We start from the raw sequence: 6,571 nt of genomic DNA on the forward strand, positions 1-6,571 counted from the left end.
TTTTTGCCATATCTTAAAATTTTGAGCGTAACTATCTTCAAATTCTTGTTGAAGTCCAAAAATTGCTGATTTCAGGAAAAAGGTGTCCACTTATACCCTCCTTTTGGCACCACAACTTGGTGCACTTACCCATATATGTAATGTATTGTATCACATCAAAATAATTGAATGGAAGTAATGTAATAAGAGAAGAGAAGAAAAGAAAATTGCAAAGGCTACAATAATATAAGGAGTAGCAAAGATTTATCTATCATAATAAGGTGATTTGTACACTCAGAGGAATCTCATTCAAGAAATCTAGTTGTAGATCAAAGATCAACTACTACTTCATCCTAACAGGTGGATCAGTCAAATTCTTTAACAAGGTAGACCTAATAGTATTGTGTAAATCTCTTTACTGAGCACACATACTTCATTGTATGTTTGTAAATCCTTTTGCAAGGTGGAATAACAATCCTTATTGCTCCTAATAGGTCAGATCATTAGAAGTGATCATTGTAAGCCTTAAAAGGCCAACTTTATACTATAGTACTAAAGCTTGTGTGTATCATCCCCACCCTAGTTTTACTTTCTATTTGGAAGGTTTCTGGGTTAATGAATCTTGTGTGTTAAAGTGTTGTGTATGCTTTCATGTTTTCAGTTTCTCATGCATGTAGTTAGATCAAAATTCACATAAAGGATTAATTGGTATTTAAGGATTTTTTGTCAAGTTATCGATTCACCCTCCCCTCTCAGTAACTTAGCCTTTCATAATATTTCCAATAGTTGATGCCTCACTTGGAGGTAATGCAATGAGAGTTGGCTTCAACAAAGGATCTAGTTCAAAAAGATCATAACCTTTCTACTATTGATAGTGTAATCTACTTAGTTACAAATTTGGAGATAAAAATACAAGTCTTGGAATCAATAAGAACCACATGGGATCATGTTCTTGCCATGATTATCCAAACTCATAAGCCATTCATTTAAAAACATGGTTTGATTTGATCTTCCCAACCCTATCAAAATACATAAGTGACAAAATTAATGGGGATAAGATGAATAGATTGGATAAAAATAATCAAATTGGAGATGCAGAGCTCAGATAAGTAAAAAAGCACATAAGACACCACAAAGGTGTGTCAAGAAATTCTAGACTACATGAGTTATGCATCATATGTATTGTACATCTAAGTATGTTGTGAAAAAAAGTCTTTATAAGTCCTATAAGGAATGAGTCATAGGCATAGGAGAATTACTATCATTTTTTGAATTAAACTATAATGATGTAATCTTGACAAAGTGTTTTTACCACTAATGTCAAACACGGGATTGTTGATCTCTCTAAGTTTTGTTGTCTATTAGTGTCAAGCATTTAGTCATATACAAGGATGAGTTGGTTGGCCATTACTATGACCAAGTCACTCTATACATGCCAATTCATGTTAAAGACTTGTATATAATCTTCTATATGTCGAGCTCTATAAGATTCAAGCAAGTATTTGGTTGCCAAGTATTGCTATATAAGAAAAGTTCCATAAATTCCAAGAAAATAGAACATATTGATGTTGAGTCATGCAAAAAGAGCCAAGTTAGTTAAGGTCGAGCATCAATAGGAAGAATATTTATGACCAAGCATCAGAGATAGTATGTGTCGAGTAACACAGTGTGTACAAATATGTCTGAAATGGTAAAAACTTTGAGGTAAACCATTTCTGAGCCAATGTGTAAATAAAATTCAATGATCATAGAGTTTTTTATAGTGGTTGTTATACATTTTGACATGGATCATCAATCCCTATGAAGGAGGGACAACCAATCAAATTAAGCAGCAAAAAGCGAGACATCTAGATTGTTGATCTTATTTTAGAAGACTTTACAGATGTCTTTATAAGGGCACATCCAAAACCTATTTTCATATAGAGAGTGTGTATATGTAAGACAAAAAAGGAAGCAAATTATTATGTGAAGGAGTTAGATTTTAGAGATTGCAAGTGAAAGTTGTGAAGTAATAGAGTTTAGCGACCTAGTAAAGTAGTAAAGGGCAAAGTAAATATATAGTAGATAGGAGATCATATCAAAGATTGGAAAGAGGAGATTCATAATCAACATTGTAAGTGCAAAGCAAAGGATTAGGTACTAAGTCATTTTTGACAGAGTGAATTAGGGTAAATCTCTTAACTAAGTGGTCCAAATAGGCTTATGTAAACCTCTTAATAGACTCATTACTTCATTATAAGTGTCAAATCCTTTAATCAAGGTAGACCTAATAGTCTTTGTAAATCCTTTAAAATAGGACAAAATCCTCATAGGGTAGATCATCAGAAGTGATCAAATTTTTAGTCCTAGTAGGCTAACATTGTTACTGTAGTAGTGAAGATTTGTGGGTGTCATCTACACCCCAATTGTAACTTCACCTTGGAGGGTTTTTGGGTAACCAAAATATTTGTGTTATGTGTTTAGATATTCATGTTGATGGATGTCATACATAATTAGATCTATTAAAAAATTTAAAGTTATATGTTATGTAATGTTTAATCTAGATAAGAGAAGGATAATGTGGTGAATACAGATAGATTGTTTTGAATTCTAAAGTTTTAGTGATCTCGATTCACCCCCCTCCCCCACCCCCTCTCACTCCCCTCTCAGTATCTCAGTTTCCCAATATACTTACAAAAAAATTCACTAAAGTAAATTCTGATTCATCTCATCCATGCACTCATCATGTACTTATTCAAATTCAAGAATATCCAAAGAAGAGAGTTTGTTAACTGTGAGCATTATATCAAATAGTTCCACAATGCCTACATTCATAGGTGAGATGAAAGAAAAAGGAAGGGAATCCAATTATTACAACTCATAATTCTCCTACTAAGGCCAATAATTCTATTGACAAGGGAGAAGGAGAAGAGAAATATCAAACAGATAAATCTGCACGTGATGCCTCAGGATGTCACATTGAGGGAACAAAGGAGACAAAGATAAAAACAACTAAGGAGTCTCAAAAGAAATAGGGGGAAATTAAAGTCTTAGTGCAATTTTTGAGTATTGTGGTAGCATCCACTAATCCATCAATTGCTACAACTAGTTAAGAGATGTAGAGACCTTTCATCCTAAAGCAACACCTTTGCAAATATCAATGTCAAGTGCCAGTACTCCAAGCTCAAAGAAGTTGAAGAAAAAGGTTAAGTTGCCTTGGAAGCCAATGACATTGGATGAGGTCATTGTTACTCCAAGGTATGACCCTAACATAATAACCTTTGAACAAATGGAAACTTTTCAAGGCTTGTTGAAAAGAAAGACAAAACAAGAAGAGCTAAAAGAGAACACTAACAATGATGGGCATTGCATAAAATAAAAGACATTTTTGTAGATGCATTTGATGTTCATGATGTGAATGAGAAAGTACTATTAATAGACCAAATAGTTCATATTATTGAAAAGGTCAATAATGATGAAATTGAAGCCAACAAAAAAATGTTGAAATAGTCTAAAAAGAAATTTGAGCACAAAGTTTTGTAGAAATTTTCAACACTTAGCCATTACATAGGTAGAGTTGGTCAGTCATCACTATGAGTAAGCCACATAATGAAGGCTGAATGATTATGGACTTATTTATATTCAAGTGTGAGCTGAGGAAGTCTTAGGTTGCTGAGCATCCCAATTTGGACTGAGTGACAGTTTATGTTGAGTGAGATAGTGGACGCTGGGATAAATTAAGATAAGTTCATGTTGAGTCATAAAATATGTGTCAAGCATTCAAATGTCAAGGGACATCATGAATATCAATATGGATTGAGTGTTAGGGTATTCAAGTGCTGAGTAAACCAATTCTGATATATGTTTTTGTGATAGCTCAAACACTTATGCAAACCATTTTAGCTAACTTCCACAATTAATTTGCATATTGTAGAGATAGCTAAGGAGGTAATTATGCATTTTTTCAGAGGACATCAATCCCTAGGAAGGAAATGTAACCAATCAAAAAAATGGAAGGACTAAACAATGAAAGAGATGAATCTAGATTGTTGATCATGATCAAGAACCTTGTCTAGATGTTTATTTAAGGAGGGACCCAACCCCTAAATCAGGAGGATGTGAAGATAGATGAAGTGGTAGTGAAGGAGACTATATTTGTGTTAGAAATAGACAGACTAGATAGAGCAACCTAGTAGTAAAGGACATAAAAAAACTATATAAGATAAGGAGATCAAACCAAAATTAAAAAGAGAAGATCTTTAACCTAGAAATAGAGTTCTACCCAAAAGATTAGATAGTGAGACATTTTAACTAGTGTATCAAGGAAAATCTCTTAACATAGTAGTTTTGAAAAGCTTATTCAAATATTCTAACAAAGTTCTTACTTAGTTGTAAGTTTAAATCCCTTAATCAAGGCTGACCTAATAATTCTTGTAAGTGCCTAATAGGGAAGATCCCTCAAAAGGGTATATCACCAGAAGTGGTCAAATATTGTGGCCTTAACATGCACACTTTATTGTTGCAGTAGTTAGGATTTGTGGGTGGCATCCCCACCCAAGTTTTACCTTCACCTTGGAGCATTTTTGGGTAACCAAATCTTTTGTATGATGTGTTTACATTTACTTTCATGTTTTTTGATGTGATGCATACTTAGATCTATTTTAACATTACAGTTTATGGTTATATGGTCAATGATCTTGATATGAGATGGGTTAATGGTGAGTGTATTTGATTTTCTTAAAGAAGTGAAAAGTTTTATAGTTCCTGATACACCCCTTCCCCCTCTCAGTATCTCACTTCCAAATTAGACTTCCAACATCTACTTCCTATATCTAGACTTATAAATTACAAAAATATTATCATTTGATTTTGATTAAGGTGGTTAGACATACACATACTTTTTATTTTCTCCTTAAATTCTTTGTATTATTGGGTATGTGCAGGATCATGGTGTGCCAAAAAGTGACGATCTAAAAAATCTATAGTTCTGAAATATCTCAAACCATTTCAAAATCTATTCCAACTATTTTCTAACCCACCCTAATACTAAATGAAAACAATTAATATCTTTATAAGGTCTACTATATATTTTGATACCAAACCTATATGGTCAACTTTAAAAATATCCTTAAAATGTGCTTTTGGCCTATTTTTATGTGATTTTTTCTTCAAACATGTAGTTAACTACTATTTTTTCACCAAAATTTGATGAAATGAAAAGGGTTTCTTAAGAATGTTCTTATCTTTCCATAAATGTAAGGTTTGTCAAATTATGAATTTATCAAGTAATTATTACTTATTTTCTAATGGAGTTATATATAAAGTGCTAACTAACACACTACTTGAAAAATAACTATAACTTTCAAATGGTACAATATTTTTTAAATCCAAAAGATGCATCACATTCTATGTTTCTTCTACTATAAGGGAAAAAAATGAAAAATTGAATTTTGCAGTTTTTGAATTAGTTAAGGTGGTTAGACAGGAGAGTTTTTTTTATTCCAAAAATACTAAAGTAAAAAATTTATTATATATTATTTATTTATAATAAAAATACAAAAAAATATGTGTCACATTCAGGCATGAGTCTACTACTTATATCTATAATATTTTAAAAAAATACTATCATTTGATTTTGATTAAGGTGGTCAAACATACATCTACTTCTTATTTTTGTTCTGAAATTTTTGTAATCTTGCATTAAAATTCAAAATTTTGACCAATCAATTTTTATTTTTTTGAGATAAGTCTTAGTAGTTTAGAAACTAGATTCAATTTTCTAGAGATTCCTTTCTCTCAAATTTTTGATATAAAGTTAATAACATGTAGAAAATTGCATGTCAAGTTGACATAACCCTAATTTTCTAACTTTTAATTGCCACTTAAGAGCATAGTTTGGTTGACCATGATCCTACACATACCCTACTACATTAAAATAAAGAAAATGACCAATCAAAAGATTTTTCTTGTCCAGATAAGGCTTATTAGTTTATAGACTACATTCAGTTTCCTATAGATTCTTTTCTTACAATTTTTGATATAAATTTCATAACTACTTCAAAATAACATGTCAAGTTGACAAAACCCTGATTCACTAATTTTTCACTAGCACTTAAGGCCATTTTGGTTAACAATAATCCTACACATACCCTTTATAATATTTCCAGTTCAACCATTATAGCAAAAAATCTCAGAAGCACCAAGTGGACTTAACAAGTTTGTGACATCCTATATGGTAACAACAATTAGTATTGTTTTTAATTCCTTTAAATTAGACCACTCTTTTTGGTCCTAGACAGGGAGTGATAAGGTCTAGATGATCTTTTGGTGAAATCCTCTAACAAGGAACCAAAACAACATTAAGAAAGTGTTTGTAACCTTTAACAAGCTAGTCTCCAAAAAGAGATTGCTTCATAAGAGTAAAATTTTTGGATTGTCACACAAAAGAAATTTTTCCCTTAACAATGTTTCCTCGTTAAATATTGGTGTCAAAATTGTGTGATTATTATTTGTGTTTCAAGTTGATTTACATGTTTTTACAGTTTACTACAACTTGGTAATAACTAAGTTATCACTAGGTAATAACTGGAAATTTACTAACAATCGGTAATAC

This window comes from Cupressus sempervirens, chromosome 4 (assembly GCF_028749045.1).
Source record: "Cupressus sempervirens isolate cs-2001-9-10 chromosome 4, ASM2874904v1, whole genome shotgun sequence".
NCBI lineage: Eukaryota > Viridiplantae > Streptophyta > Pinopsida > Cupressales > Cupressaceae > Cupressus > Cupressus sempervirens.